At 42.1% G+C, this 16,670-nt stretch overlaps 1 long non-coding RNA gene across 2 annotated transcripts in view; it reads right to left on the bottom strand.

Moving 5' to 3' along the window:
• The window catches only part of LOC110358258 (uncharacterized), a 366,704-nt gene that overhangs the window by 56,637 nt on the left and 293,397 nt on the right, over window positions 1-16,670 (bottom strand). For both annotated transcript variants that reach the window (XR_010473717.1, XR_010473718.1), the window contains exon 4: window positions 9,209-9,272. This is a non-coding gene — a long non-coding RNA (uncharacterized LOC110358258). The remainder of the gene's footprint in view (window positions 1-9,208; window positions 9,273-16,670) is intronic.

Here is a 16,670-nt window from a genome sequence, read left to right as displayed (position 1 = left end):
AAGTGCTGTCCCCAGGCTGAGGCCACACACTGTGCCAGGCAAAAGCCACCTCAATTCTTACTTCTTGGAACAGAGCTATCTTTACACACTGAAAATTTCATTTTGTTTTAAAGGTCCCTCCCTTGCACCAGCCTCCAGAGAAGATAAGTTTTCAGTCCAGTGTCAGCAAAGTGATAAAGAAGTGTGCAGAACTGTTCCAGCATGAGCCAGACACCCAGGCTTGCTCAGCGGTGCAGCCAAGTGCTTCAGCAGCTGATGATTGAAAGCTGAAGCTTAATGGGGTGAATGTGAACAAAGAATTAGAATAAATGCCATCTTTTGAAATAAAAAGCAAGCAACTAAATGGCTTGGGTGAGACGGGAAAGCAGATGTAGGGCAGAGAGGCAGTTCTGCAGAGCCAGTCTGGATTTCAGATTAGAGTTGGGTCATGTTTGTCAGGCAGTATGATGACAGCCTCTGTCTGGGTGGCCTCCTGCGTATCAGCAGGTGTGACAGGAAAAAAATACACGCTCGTCTTGCAAGATCTGATTTATTTCAGAAAATGGACATTTTCTGGTCTCCCGAGTAAAGCTTCTTCTAATTAAGCATTTCCCATTAGAATATGCCACCTCAATTACCTGTACATCATCTGCTAATCTTCAGCCTGATATATATCTAGGCTTTAGTGGGATAAGCATAATCATCTATGAAAGCTTGTGCCAGATAAAGGAGAAAGAACAGATTTCATAATTCCACATTTAAACCAACTTTGAAGTCTTGGAAGAGATTTTGTGCTGGTGGTGAGTCTAACCATGAGAGTAACACACCAACTCACATTGCACAAAGTGGTACAAATATCATGGCATTTTAAGAGAACCAGCACACTGGGCTATCCCCTGACCATCACATCCTTCCTGGGAGAGGAATGAGTTTGATAGACTACCCCCTGAAGTATCCCAATCCAAAACAGGGGCTGAGCTGGCTCTGAACATGAGGTTAGCACTGGGCTGGCTGCACAGGGCTCAGGAGTGGATGAATTCTCACCGTCTTTGCCAGAGGACGCTGTAACTTGACAGGAGGAATGATGGGTCGCACTGCCAAGGGAAAACCCAGGAGAAACCAGGCCCCCGGTGATGGCAGAGTGAGTGTGAGGAGTCTGACCAGCACGTGTCTCAGTGACCTCCTTAGACCAGTCACCAGCATTGGGATGTGACATTGGGTTTGTGCAGGAGCCTGGAGCACAGGTTGTGGTGCCACCTGAGAAGATGAACCTCCAAACCCTGACCGCACAGCAACGATGAGGCGCACAGGCTCTGACTGTGTCTGGCCGTGACGCAGCTGGGACCAACAGGACATAACCAGTGAAGTGTCTTCTCTGCCATTTTTCTCCCAGTGGTCTTCTTGTAGAGAGCACATGATGAATGCAAATAAACATAAGCCAAGAAGTGAACAGGTCTTTGTGCAGCTTGAGGGCCGTCCATGAAAATACCGGACCAAATTAGATGAATGCTTCAGTAGATTTCTTCATACTTTGCCAACAGAAAATATTTGGCTGCTGTCTCTGGCAGTAAGGGTAGGGGTAGTGCCAGCTGCCATTTCGATAAGGCAGCTACTAATGGATTTCACCATCAAACAACACTCACTGAAAGCTGTCCAGAGATGTCTGGGTAGACAACATTCATTAGGCAGAAAAGTGGAATTTCTTTGCTGTAAGAGATGAATGGAAAGCACATCATTCCTACACAGCTGAAGGGAAACAGATACTGCTCTGCTCTGACTGCATCTTCCCTGTCTCTGACACAGCAGCAGGGACACTGTCTTGCCCTGGCAGCGTTGACAAGTGCTTGGTAATTATAAATATATGTCAGACCTTTGGTGTCAATATTTGGAGGCAGCTACCTGACTGCAACTTGAAAACAACAGAGCATGTTCTGTACTTGCCACGTTTTAAAATACATTTAAAAAATTCATTTGGGAAACCAAATACGAGTCAAGAGACTGAAGTCCAGTCCTTACTAATTATAACACCATTTGACTTGACACAAAGGTGAAATTGCATTCAAATCACTGCCAAATTTGTTTGCAGCATGTATGAATCTAACCAAAATTACTGACACGTGTTTGCATATTTGAGGAGGGAATTACCGTGTACATACCAATGCCCAGCACAGGTAATATACAGACATTCTTTTTAATGGCCAAGTTTATGCAGCTAATTCCTCACATTCAGCACCGAATGTACGCTAATCCTTTTGACAAATGAGTCGAGAGGCAGGGTGCTGCTGAGCATAAAATGCATTATTGCCTTGCAGAGATCTAGGACATGTAGATGAGTGAGGATTAATAGTTACAATTAGAACTGTAAGAGCAGACTGTAGATTGTGAAAATAATTAGCAGATTCTGAAAAGAATTTCCAGCCCCACAAAAATGTTTTAGTGCAGAATACATTTCAAACGGAAAGAATAAAAGAGACTTAGCTGTGCTGTTCTCATAATGATACAGTTGGGAGCGTTAGGACAGGATTTGAAAGCTTGCTGGCTCCTTAACAAGGATGGCTCAATGAACAGAGCCAGCAAGAGACTGCTCTTGGACCAGGGCTGCCCCTGGGCCTGAGGAAGACAGTGGCTGGAGAAAGCTTCTGTGCTTTGCTGAGTGTATTTGTTTCCAGCATCCTAATCTGGTCCTATTGCTAATAAAAGAAAATGTGAAGGCTCCCAGGGAATTTAAATAATCCTGAAAATAGATTATAAAGTTATGTTTTTAAGATATAACAATAGGAGCTACATTATCTTTGTTTGAATTTTGTCGTTAAAGGAATGTGTTTTCTCCTCTTAACACAAACTCTGAGACGCAGCTTATTTGTCAGGCGCGCTGGGTTTCAGCAGAGACTCTATGGATTTGGAGACTTGCAGTAAGGTAGAGAAGTTAGCAAAATGAGCAGTGCAGAAGCGCCCAAACTTAATGGCCATGCTGAAGAGCTTGGCAAGAAGCAGTGCTGGCAGAGAGGCTGAGCTGTAGCATGCCAGAGCCCACAGCTCAATGCTGAGGTGCCTCCAGAGCAGACACTGGAGCTGCTGATCCCTTCCAGATCCACCACTCTGCAGCTGCTTCCCAGGTGTCCTGTCTTTGGGATTTAAATAACTAACAAGGAATTTAAATGACTAGACAAGGAATTACTGGAGAGAGTCAAGCAGAGGGCTACAAAGAGGATGAGGGGTCTGGAGCATCTTTCTTATGAGGAGAGACTGAGAGAACTGCATCTGTTCAACCTGGAGAAGAGAAGGCTGAGGAAACAATGCTCACAAATATATCAAGGGTGGATGTCAAGAGAAAGGACCAGACTCCTTTCAGTGGTGCCCAGTGACAGGATGAGGGGCAATGGGCACAGACTGAAGCACAGGAGGTTCCATCTGAATATGAGGAGAAAGTTCTTTACTTTGAGGGTGCCAGAGCCCTGGAACAGGCTGCCCAGAGAGGCTGTGGAGTCTCCTTCTCTGGAGACATTCAAAACCCACCTGGACACATTCCTGTGCAATCTGCTCTGGTGAAGCTGCTTTAGTAGGTGAGTTGAACTGGATGATCTCCAGAGGTCCCTTCCTGCTCCAACCATTCTGTGATTCTCTAAAATGCCATTAAAAATACCATGAATCATGGTCACTTAGCAATAGAAAACAAGTCTGATTTGCCTTTCTTTTCCCTGTTTGAAGGTAATAGGTGTCCCGTGCCTACAATTCCTTACAAAACTTCTGTCCACAATTTACCTTTCCAGAAAACTGTCCTCTATGGCTATCCTTTCACAATTTCCAGAAGACTGAAATAACAAAGTACTCAGAGAAATCCAGTTAAGAAGATCCAGGTGGGTTTCAGATGGCAGACTTTAACAGCACAATGATGGCTCATTGCCAGTGATTTCACTCAGGTGGACCGTCCTTCTGGCCAAGAGACAACATCCTTCCCAGCTACGCACTGAGCGGGCATGATGCCTTCACAAAGTCTGCAAGTCTCTAACTTGGTGATGAATAAAAAAATTCTGGCAGGAGAGAAGTGTATAATGGTCAAGTATAATTAAATGGTAATGATACATCTCACCAATCAATAAGAACAGTCTTTGTAAGAACATATTCCTTATTTATAGATCAGCTAGCTTATGCAGAGGAGGGGATTTAACAGCTTTCAGTCTGGTTTAGGAGAAAGACTAACTGATGATGTGAAATTACCTGAAATACTCAATCACAGAGATCAAGAGGTTGTTCTCTTTTTTTCTTTGTGTGTGTAAGTACAGCTTTAAAAATCGTATTATTCCAATATAATTTCTATTGTTGCTGTCAGTGCAGAGTGTCTAAGTGCCTAATATATCTAACACAGATATGCCAAAGGGCTACAATTAAATCACTCCACTCTCATCTTCTGCTACCAATCAACTTTTTCTCCTCTTAATGAACAGACACATGCTGTTTTATACAGAGTTTGATTGACTGGTTGATATGAAAACATAAAGTGGTAGGAGCTGGTGAGAAGTATTTGTTATTCTCTCTGGAGCTGCAGTAGAAGTATTTTTTTCTGATCGTGGCAGCCACTCTCATGCTGACTGATGAGCACAACAGCATGGGGACAGAGGTTGTGTTAGACAGGACGGTAACTCATTCAAGCGACCTTCACAGAAGTTGAAGCACCCCTAATATATTTTGTTTTAAATGATTAACATGGCTTTGAATTGGTATTTTTCTGTATTTCTGGTCCATAGAAAACACCTTCACACCTTTGGCAGACTTCAAAGGAGCTCTAATCCAATATTCTCACTCAGGAAACAGAGCCTGAGAGAGGCAAAGCAGGTTTCTCAGCACCTTTAGGCAGCAGAGCCAAAATGACCTGCGTGCTGCAGGAGTCCCTGTCTGTCACATTTGGTACACCCTTCAGAAGACTCACACTCAAACTGAAGTCCACCCTTTGATCTCAATGCTAGAAACAGATTATTTTTTCCAGAGCTCAAAGACATTGCATCAAAAATGAAGGTTGATGATAGGACCTGGTAAGGAGTGAACCTCTCATCTGATGAAAGACACCTCCTCAATATCTATGTGCTCTAGATGAGACAGTAATGACAATACCACTGTGCTACAGCTCTACAACCTTTGTGATTCCCGACGACTAGGTATACCAATCCTGTTTCTGCATTACTCTTATAATAAACAACACTCAACACCAGCAGAAAGCTGAGTTTGCCTGAAAAAAAAAGGGTTCTATAGGCAGCTGAGGCAGGGCCCATCATCAAAATACCACTAACAGGGTAAGAAGCAGCAGGAAAACAAGTTACTGTTGAAGTAAATGAAGACTGTTGACATAGGAGCGTGATACTTATTTTGGAGGGAAGGTCAAATTAATTATGGTCCCCAAATGCTATCAAAACCAAAAGCATTCTTTGTAAATACCTGGGAGATTCAGTTGCTTTTTTAAGTTAACACCTTGAAGTGAAAAATGAATGGGTTCTAATATGGGCTGGATCCGAAGGCAGTTGTGTCCCAGTACATATGGATGACACATGCCGATGCTTGACAGGCCTGTGTGAGGGCAGCACATCCCCATGGACACTGGGTTTCTCAACTATGCAAAAGGCAAAACTAGAAAAACAACAAAGCAAACCACACTTTTTCACCCTGAAGGAGCATGAAAGAAAACTCTGAAATTGAATTTCAGTGTTGTCTGAAAGTATACAATGTGGTTGCAAGTACTCAACTTTCTTTTCCTAAGCAATCATAATAAACTTTCCTTGAGCAAAGCACTCGGAGTAAGTGCTGGAATCAAATGATAAACCCCTGCCTTTCGTAAAAGAATTTAAAAAAATAAAATCCCACTTATAATTGTCATTTGACAACCAGTGGTTCCCATAAAGGCTGCTTTAATACTATGTTGGAGTGACAGAATTACATTAAATTCTGTAGATAATCATAGTTTTAAATTCATTTAAAATATTGTTATGTTCTTTGAAGGGCTCTGCAAGTTTAACAGGAATTTTTCAGTGTTGGTTTTTTTTAATCTATTTTTGTTTGTTGATGGGGACTGCCAAAGTTTGTGTAGATATTTAAGCCCAACACGGCATCTTAGCTTAGCCATCTGTGAAAACAAAAACCGAGTAAAAATACAGCTTTGAATAAATGAAGCACTGAGGGAATTTCATACTTGCTATAAATAATTGCAGCTATAGCTTGTTGCTAAGCAGTTAAGAAAAATATTTCTCTTATCCTTGGTGAAGACCCATTTCTTTAAAAGGTTTCATTTTTAAACATGAAGACAAAGAAACATTAATATTTTTCCACCTTCTGCTTCAAGAGTACATGTGAGATCAAGGCTTTGCTGTCTGGTTTGATAAAAATGAATGCAAAGACTCTGGAGAGAGGCAGCAGAGGCTCCGGCAGCTGATGCTCACCAGCACTAACATTTTCCATGGCCTCAGCCAAAGGCCAGGGGCTTTGGAGCCCCATCCAGCAGGGTTTGACATTAATTTGCCCTATGGAAGGACCAAGGATGAGAAATTGAGGCTCCTTCTCTTTTAGATGGGGTAAAGGAGAGCTGTAAGGCATCAACTTTGAAAAAGTGGCACTCACTTCCTAGGTATGGCAAGAAAAGTCACTTTAGAATAAGCACATGGGAAAAACCCTGAGGGCACAAAAGGGAAGTGAAAGCAAAGGCAGATCTGGCAGCAACAGTTTTTCCTCTCCATTTTTTTTTTTTCTTTTCCCATTTCACCTATTGGAAAGTTGTACATTTTGTTACAATACTTACAGACTCTCAGAATAGTTTGGGTTGTAAGGGACCTTCCAAGCTCATCCAGTGCCACCGCTGCCATAAGCAGGGGCATCTTCACCCAGACCAGGTGACTCAGAGCCCCGTCCAGCCTGGCCTGGGATGCCTCCAGGGATGGAGCATCCACCACCTCTCTGGGCAACCTGGGACAGGGTCTCACCAACCTCAGCATAAAAAATTTCTTCCTCATGTCCAGCCTGAATCTCCCCTCCTTTAGTTTAAAACCATTACCCCTTGCCCTATCGCAACAGGCCCCACTAAAAAGTCTGTCCCCATCGTTCTTATCGGCCCCTTCTAAGTATGGAAAGGCCACAATAAGGTCTCCCTGGAGCCTTCTCCAGGCTGAACAACCCCACCTCTCTCAGTCTGTTCTCACAGCAGAGCTGTTCCAGCCCTCTGATCATTTTTCTGGCCTTCTCTGGCCCCTCTCCAACAGATCTTTCCTGTAAGGAAAGGTTAGTTTATGAACTTGTCCTTGAACAATTCATTAGAACTATGTATTTAACCATAATCCTGAGCCATACTGAGCCTCAGCTCCAAAGCTAAGCAAAGCACAGACCTGCTGCTAGAGGTTGTTGCAAATGATGCCTAAAATCAGCAATCAGGGGCCCCCCACTAGGCGAAAACGATTCCCATGGGAGACAACATGACAATAAAGCATGCTTGCTTCTAAAATCGCAAACTGGTTTGGTTTTAGAATATTTTTTAATTAGCCAATTTATGGTATCACGGAGAGCCCTGAACAGGGAAAATGCTCGAGTGGCTCCCTCCCCACGTGCCACTTTCATTTCAAGCCTGAGAACGAAGCCTACAAGGATCAGAGCAACTGTGTAATAAAACCATAAACCCAACAGCTACTATGCCGCCACCCATTCTGTGTTTCTTGTGGACATTTTCAGCCCTGATTTCTCCTGAATGGCCTTTTCTGGTCATTACTTTAGACCACCTCCATAACAGGGTTTCATGGCATCTCCATAGCTCTTAGTGAGACCAGAGCTCCCTGTTTGCATGCTTAGGGTGTATAGATGTGTGTGCATCTATGCATATATACAGGGGAAACAGCAAAAACAAGTGATTTCTTCAGTCCCAAGAAAAGCTCAATTTTTTTTTGCATCCTGTTTATCTTGTTTCCCTAAGAAAAAACATTGGGCTTTTTTGTTGAAAGCTGTCATCTTCAATGAAAAGCTGATTATACAGTTGAAGTAAATAATATAATAAAAGCATTACTCCATCTGGTTGCCTGGGCTAAATTAGTGAAAAAAGCTCAGCTTGCACTCAATAATTTCCTCTAGAAAACAGTGTTTTCTTAAGGAAATAGTGACAATTTGCCTTGGACCAAATTAGTGAAGATATTCTCTGTCCTCATATTGAAGATGTCAAATTTGCATGCAAATAAATGTGGCACGAGGACTGGTGGTGTCACACAGTTTTTGTGATGGTTTGCAGTATCCAAGAGAACAAACACCTGCTCTACAGCTTCTGTGGCCTGCCAGCATATTATTATTGGTTCTGACCTTCTAATTGACTCTTTATTTTCTGCTCCTGGCAGCATGGCAAATAAGACAAGTGCTCTTTCAATTCTTACGTGTCCCCCACGCACTCCCCCCTTCCTCCTCTCTCTCTCTCTCTGAAAATAAATAAATTACCAATTTAATGACTAACTACCTTGTATCGGAAGAGTTTCCTGAGCTTTTTGTAAAAGCATGGAGCTTTGAACATTTTTCAAACAGAAATCAGTATTTTAGCTCTTGCTCTTAACTTTCTGTACATGCCAGTAAGGAGCATTTTAATTAGAGTGCTGTCTGCACGACACTACAGCCCACCTGCCTCCTTCCTGCTGGCAGTGGGGAAAATGCTACACAGTGGCTGCTGGAGCAGCAAACAGCTTCTCTAACAGAAGGAATGGTGAAGAGCCGGGTGGCCGCCTGGTCACGCCGGGTACCAGGGATGCTGGTGGGCGGGATGCAGGATGATGCTGCGCAGTGCCCAGAGCAGCAGGCACCGGGTCACCCCTCTGCTGAAGGGAGTGAGATGAGCTCTTGGGACAGCGGGAAGCACCTCCAAAAAGAACATCGTCGTGGGTGGGAGTTTGGGGGGGGGAAGCGGTGGCATCGGGTCAGTCCCCGGTGCCTCGACCTTGGGGTGGCTGCAACACTGCCGACAGCCATAAGATGTCACTGCTGCCCCAAGCAAAAGCACGTACCAGCTAATTTGTCAGACAGACCAGAATGACTGAGATGTGTCCACTTCGTGCCCTGTTATTTGGTTTTCTTTTGTTTTGTTTTGGTTTGGGTTTGTTGTTGTTTTGTTTTGTTTTTCTCAAAAAAAAACCCTCTTGCTTTCGCCCTGGCTCCTTCTCCGTCTCTCCCGCTCAGCCCCAGCAATGTTCCCCGTACCCGATTCTGGAGACATCTCAGCTGCCCATACCTTGAGTCCCTCGGTGCAGGTCTGCGCAGCAGGGGACACCGTTGAGCAGGCGATGCCTTTTGGTCTGCAAGAGATGATACAGAAATGTAAGGCTTGTAGCACTGCTAAAGCTCCTAAGCTGTGGTTGTTTCATATCACCTTTTTCTGAAAAGAGACCACCAAGCTTCACCCATTTTTCTGAGAGGCTCAAGTAAAAATTGTAGAGCCATTCCCTTTAGATAGATAGCCTGACCTATTAATAATATTCAGAAATGGTTACAAGGGATTTTAAGCAGTGGTCTAAAGTACCTGCCATGCCCTGTTTGCTATAACACAGTTTTTATTCTCATCTCAAATCTTCTGACACAGAAAGTAGGTTTTGTAGGAAGAACAAGATCTTCAGTATTATTTTTTGACCTATCTACAGCTAGGCTTGGTGTTGTTCAGCTCTTCAGTGTTCAAAATAGATGTAAATGCATGCTAGCAGGGACAAGACTTAATTTTCTGATAAGTTAAAAACCCCTGCCTTCCTGTCATATCCCATGTGCTATCCTGAATGAAAAGTTCCATCCCAAGTAACTCAGATACAAGTGTACTTCATTAGAACTTAGAAATCCCTCTCTCATCAAACTTTCAACACAATTGCACACTTTTCACCCTAGATGAGGTGGAAAGTAAATGAGGTTTACCCCTGCAGCAAATCCTTCAGCAGAATGGCACCACGTGCCATGAGATGAGGACTGCAGAGAGGCAGATAAGAAAAGCAAAGGAAGCAAAGTCTTACTGACACATACAAATATGCCTTGTCTTGATAGCTATTTATTAAAACATGTTATAAAATAAATTTTCAAAGTTTAGATGAGTGACCATTTTAGCCATTAACATCCCTGGAATATACTTAGATCAAAGTTTTATGACCTCTATTTATTATGGCAGATAGCGCTACCTGAAAATGTCTGCTTTTAAAATCTTATTTACTGTCAAATTCCTTATATAGGCCAGTGATTTTATATTCTTGCATGAGTGAACATTAAAGTTTTTGCCTTTTTAACTTCCTGATCCTGGTGCATAAATCATTTATAACCGATTCTAATCTGTGTGTCTTTTCAGTGTTATTGGATTCTTATCTTTCATTCTGGTCTAGGTTTCTGATTTAATATATTAAAAACTCCAGTTCAGCTGTGCTTTCCTTATTAAGATATAAAAGAAGTAGAAGCTTATAGAGTGCTGAAAGAAAAGCACAATATATAATTCATTTTTTTAAAGAAAATTAAAAAGTTTTAGCTTAAAAGGAAGGGAGATTATGCCATCTCCTCATGTGGCATCCCTTTATGATTGTCGTACAAATGCAGAGAACTACTTCCGAATTTGAGCGGGTACATCTGCGTGCTCTCCCTGAGAGGTCAAGCCCTGCAGCGCCAGTTCTGCTGGTGGGTCTCAGCAAGCTCTGGCTGCTCCAGTGTGCTGGTGGAAGGTCACTCCCAGGGGACCTGCTGCCAGGATGGAAGGAAGTGGACATAAAATTCTCCACTGCTATCTTATGTTGCTGCCTTCTGCTAGCACTTACACTACCGCACTTTTACTGAAAAAGTAAAATCAGAGCCTGTTCCACCAGAAGAAAAACAGCACACCCAAATCCCTAACTTTAAGTATTCTTATGAGTAGCAAAACCACATAAGTCTCAGAAGTTGCCTACATTAAAGGTTTTCTTATGACAGAAAAGGGCTGACAGCTGGAAAGTTCAAAAGTGATGAGAAAACTGAGGGGACCAGCTTGGTTATAGAGCATTTGTATTCAGAAAGCCCTGGCTATACCACTCTAATAGCATGACAGACTAACAGCTACCAGATTAGCTTACAAAAGGCAGGTACATGCAAAACACATAAGGGATGGCTGAACCTGCAACAATAGCAGGAGCACATTGCAAATTCAAAATTCGACCGTACAGAATTAGATACTCGAGTCATCACTGGACACAGAAAGACGGGTAGTTAAATATACATATTTTTTTTGAATGAAGATGAAAGGTATAGCATATAGAGATTTTTATCCATATTTAAATGAAATTGACCTGCTTTAAGAATATATATATATATTGTTCATGAGTGAAGTATACTTGCAATAACATAAATCTGAATATCAGATAGTCTTCTTTGCCTGTCCCAGCGAAGCCATTGACTTCTTTTTTTTTTTTTTTTTAACATATATTGATATAAACATCCAGCCTCCTTGTACCCTGTATATCTGTTATGTGACTTGCCCACACTGTACTCGAGAACCCTGGCAGCAGATGGAAAGAGCAAGATTGGGCAAACTCATAGTTGATTTTCCATTTGGATGTATGAAGCATAAGCCAGACACAAACAGCAGTGAAGGGTTAGTAGCTCAGACTTAAGTACTGATTTAGCTGAAAGTGATTTGTATTCAGGCTAAAGGGAACAAGTAGGTAAATGCTCATTTTTTGTAGCAATAGCTGAAAGATCTGGCCACTGAGCCTGCCAGCACAAGGTGAGGAGATGGCAGCCGGCTGCCTCTGGGTGTCAGGAAGACAATCAGTGCATTGCATTGCAATGCCAGCCCCTCTGCTGGGACACAGCCACGCCAACGTTGCCTCATATATTTTTCTAAGATAGCTTTTAAGAAGCTCATGAAATCAATCTGGCAAACCTCCACCGGAGTTTTCCAGGTTACCCTACTTATTTTCTGATTTGGTATTCAACCAAATGAAAAATAAATTTGGAGCACAGCTGGGTGACTCAAGGCAAGTTCTGAGGGCCCAGGTCCTCTATAAGAGCAAAAGGGGATACCTGTGTCCCGGAGTGCAGCTTTCCCAGAATGGGACATGTCCTGAAACCCAATTGCGATCCAATCCAAAAAATGGAATGCTACCAGCTTTGTAGCGCATCAGACCCAGGATGGTAAAATCATGACAGAGCTCACTGTCATTCAGTGTTGTGCTGCTATAACTAATCCCTGGTTCAGCTGCCAGTTATTGCAGATGCCCTTCTGCAGACAAAACAGGACACCCCCAATCCCGTCCCGTCCCTCCCATTTATTTTTCTGCAACTTCCCTGACCTGAAAACTTGACATTTTCTAGTTCACACTTATGCACATTTCAGTCCTTCTCCTAGAGTCCTCTTTAGTATCTGTACTGACAGCAAAATGGCACAGACAGCAGAGTGTGCACCCACCCAGAGGAAATACTAACAACACAACCTTGTCAGGATGCTTAGAATCAGCTATTCCTCCTTTACTACTTAAATTCATTCATTCCAGCATCCATTTCAAGTGATTACTTTTTTATACAACATTTTCTGTATGCTACCCAGATCAACAACTGCTCTCTCAGTACAGCAAATAGAAAGATTCCCCCCACTTTACCACCCCTTAAAACAGACACAGATTCCAGCATTAGTTCTCCCTTCCTTCTCTAAAGGGCAAAACATAGAAAGAACATAATCTACAAACTGACAAGCCTGCCTCTGTTCAGAGTGCTCTAGAAACTGCCAAAGAATACTGGATTTTTGGAAAACTTGTATCACCATGCCACTGCCAAGGCCAGTCAGCCTCCTGCCCTGGGCTGGCAAGCCGAAGTTACTTACAGAAGTCACGCCCATCAGCAGTCAACTTTAAATTTGGCACACGCTTCTCTCCCTCGCCCCAATGTAAAGGGAGAAACATATTAAACTTGTTCTGCCTCAAGCTGGTTTTCCTCACTTGTTTATTTTCTACGTCTCTTCCAGCTCGAGATGCCCACAACTACTGCTACAAGCATGAAATTCAGCATTCAGCAAGGGCCCGATGGTTTTCTCAGTTCCTTTGCAGACCGCTGGGATTTCTATCTCAATGATGGTATAGGGATACCAATAGGAAAGGTAATGAAAATAAGTTGCTGCATCACAATCTAATCCTCTGATTTCAATAAGCATGTGTTTCTTGTGTCCACAGAATCATAAAATAGTTTGGGTTGGAAAGGCCTTCCAAGCTTATCCAGTGTCACCCCTGCCACGAGCAGGGGCATCTTCACCCAGACCAGGTTGCTCAGAGCCCCGTCCAGCCTGGCCTGGGATGTCTCCAGGGATGGGGCATCCACCACCTCTCTGGGCAACCTGGACCTGGGTCTCACCCCACTCAGTGTAAAAAATTTCTTCCTCATGCCAAAACCTGGTATTTTGTGTTGTTACCAACAGCAGCTGTTGCTTATAGTGGCTATCACCATAGGCTGAGATGGATTTCTCTTCTAACATCATTATCTCGTCTAAATAGAAAGGCAGATAAAATACACATGCCTGCCACTTGCAAGGTTACAGCACATGGGGAGGCTGTTGCAGAAAGCCCTGCACCCTCAGGGTGACCGGGGGTGCACTGGGCTGGGCTGAACTGGGGCTCCCATCACAATGGCAGGTCCATGTGGGTCCCCATGAGGGTCTCCCATCATTGCCAACAATGATTTCCAAACTACAAATTCCCTCTGCCCAGAGATGGCAAGTGACAAATGAAATGGCAGAGCCAGGGAAAAAGTGGTTAACAAGAGCTTTAGCAGAAGAATAGAAGAATGGGGAAATAAACCCCGCCATTTCTTACATTATCTGAGAGCTGCTCAGCCATGAATTGTCTGTAATAATTAGCATGAGAATATCTCCTTGATGACATTCATACTGCATAAAAGGGTCTGCATTTCCTCCATCAAAGTGCATATTTATGAACTGAATCTCCGAAAGACGAAGCCTTTGATAGTATTATTTTAATATTTTTTGCATATGATTCACAATTTTAAACTTCAAGAAGCCCTAATAATAAAGAAGACTATCACATTTCTGTGAGTCACCTCTGTTTCTAGTAAACACAAACACATATATGGGAATCACTATTTAAATATGAAAGTGACAGACTATACAAGACAGAATGACATGAATAAATTTTATTTTGATCTTTAATGATACTGGGAATATTTACTTGAAAAATCCAACCCTGAATGCTGAAGCCATTACATGGCAGATGGTTTTCTCATTTCCTATTCATTCCTTGACCCTGGTGACAGCCTATGTTGAGTCACACTGAAAAAACTTGGTTTTCTGTGTACGTCCATGTGCGTGCATGCTTCTGCCTCTTCACTGTTCAATAACTCTTATTTTACACACCTGATTACTGCAATTCTTCATAACTTAAGCTTGATCCAAAACTTGACTCATCAAGGGCAGGATTACAGGACCCACCTCTGCAGAGGCAGGACTGTGGGGACATACAATAGATGTGCTGCTAGCAGCTTGAGTAGCTTGAGTCTTAGATGTAGGGAATGGCAATTCCTCCTCTCAGGTGTAAAACTTACTGGTGGTTTGTCAACAGAGTCTGCCCAAAGCTGGTGGACTTGTAGCTGCTGGTGTTATTCGCAGCATTTTCTTTTACTCCGTTTCCCCAAAAATAAGACAGGGTCTTGTATTCCTTTCTGCTCCAAAAGATGCATTAGGGCTTATTTTCAGGAGATGTCTTATTTTTCCATGAACAGCAATCTACATTTATTCTTGAGCAAAAAATCAACATTTATTCAAATATAATAATGTCATCACATTCTGCCACATCTGTCCTCCAGCATTCTATTGCCAATTAATTTTACTTTTTACATATATAGCTGCCAAGACAGTATCTGAATTTACTTTTTTATGAACTGTAACCAGGGCTTATTTTTGGAGTAGGACTTACATTTTGATCATCCTCAAAAATCCCGAAAAATTATGCTAGGGCTTATTTTCAGGGTAGGTCTTATTTTCGGGGAAACAGGGTACCACCTACACCAAGCATCTGGAAGTTTAACACTGTGAAGCCTGAAAGGCAGAAGATTGTTACTTTCTGAAGTGTTTATTGATAAAATATTCTATTTGGTTACTCTCCTTTTGGCAAAAATAGGCAAGCATGTGAATTCTCCCAGGCTTGGACATCTCAGGCTGAAAGGGGATCCAGGGAGGGAGTGTGTGTATTAAATTGTACAAGAGGAGGTGATGGGCCACCAAGGCTGGTGCCATGGGATGCCACACTCTTTTTTCCCCAAACCCAAGTCTTCCCCACCTCTTCTGCACTGCCCATTAGAAAACATTCCCCCCATGGTCTGCATCTGCTCCTCCTTTGGTTTGCAACATCTCGATGCCACTGGTGAAGACATTAACCCGCCCATGGTGGCTTTGGAGCTGCAGCAGCCCCCCACAGATCCAGGAATTGCAACGTAACACAGGTTTGGTTTCTCACTAGTTTTTAGAGGCTGCTAATATAAAGTTTGGAAAGTGAAGTGTGGTTTCCCTGGGAACAGAGAAGGAACTTTCTCAGTGATACCGAAAACAACGTTTTTCCTACTACACAGTGCTGCCTAAAAATCCTTCTATAAGCTTTCCACATGGAGTCATGCTATTTTATTTCAAATTTGACAGTATTAGGCAATTACAATTCCTGTAGCTAAAGCCTTCTTTTGTTAGAAAGTCAACAATTTTGAGTTGCATAATTTCAACATTTATATTATTTAGACAAATCCTTTGACATTTGGCATGCATCTGCAAGGCTTCGTTTCTAATATAACTTATATCTTGTATTATTCAACAATAAATAATTTGTATCTCATTCATGAATGGAGGTGGCAGTACATTTTACGCACCAACAAAATAATGAGTAGCGCATTTCTTACTCTTAGGGAAGAGAATGACCTGGAATGATACCAGCTAAATCTCCTTACTAAAGAAAATAATATATTCTAAACAAATATGTCTCCTTTCCTGAAAATTGAACAGAATACTCTGAATAAAAAAAAAAAAAAAAATATCCAGGAAAAAATATCTCTACACTTTATAAAATTCTGCAAATATTACCATTTTGCCTGGCATGCATATAACTGCTCAGAATAGTAATAACAGTGAATGATTGTATTTGCAGGAAGATGAATAAAGTTATCTTCCTTATCTTTCAGCTGTTATTTATCTTCTTAAGATATAAGTTCTTTGGTGTATGGATTGACCTTCAGTGGCCAAACATGCCCTTGCTCAATATCTCTGAATATTACAGGAATTAAATTAGTAGACAAAAATCCAGTATATTTATACTTGTGCTTCTAAAGAAAAGAGTATTATAGAGCCCAGGTTCTTATCCCAATGAAGTTAAAAATATTTTTGGAATCTTCAGTGAAGAATGATTGGTTTGTCCCAGTATCCCCCACCAGCTGACAGAAGATTTGGCAAAAACCAATTCATTCAATACCAACAGCTGTTCAGAGCTATTTTGATCTTCTCCTGATAAAACACACAGTGAATCTAAGTAAGTATCTCTTAATTAACAAAATAAATAAATTTTATAAAGCATATTTATTATGGCCTTTAGAGAATTTGGTCCAGAAACAAACTTAGGCCAATAATACACTTTTTTCACGTATCTGCTTTGAGGACCATTGGGAGGTTTAAAGGCTATATTTTAGTTCTGCCATCATGCCACCTTTTTATACAACAT

The sequence above is a fragment of the Columba livia genome, chromosome 7, assembly GCF_036013475.1.
Source record: "Columba livia isolate bColLiv1 breed racing homer chromosome 7, bColLiv1.pat.W.v2, whole genome shotgun sequence".
Lineage (NCBI taxonomy): Eukaryota > Metazoa > Chordata > Aves > Columbiformes > Columbidae > Columba > Columba livia.
Note: the sequence above shows the minus strand (reverse complement) of the source record. Positions and strands in the feature narration are given on the sequence as shown.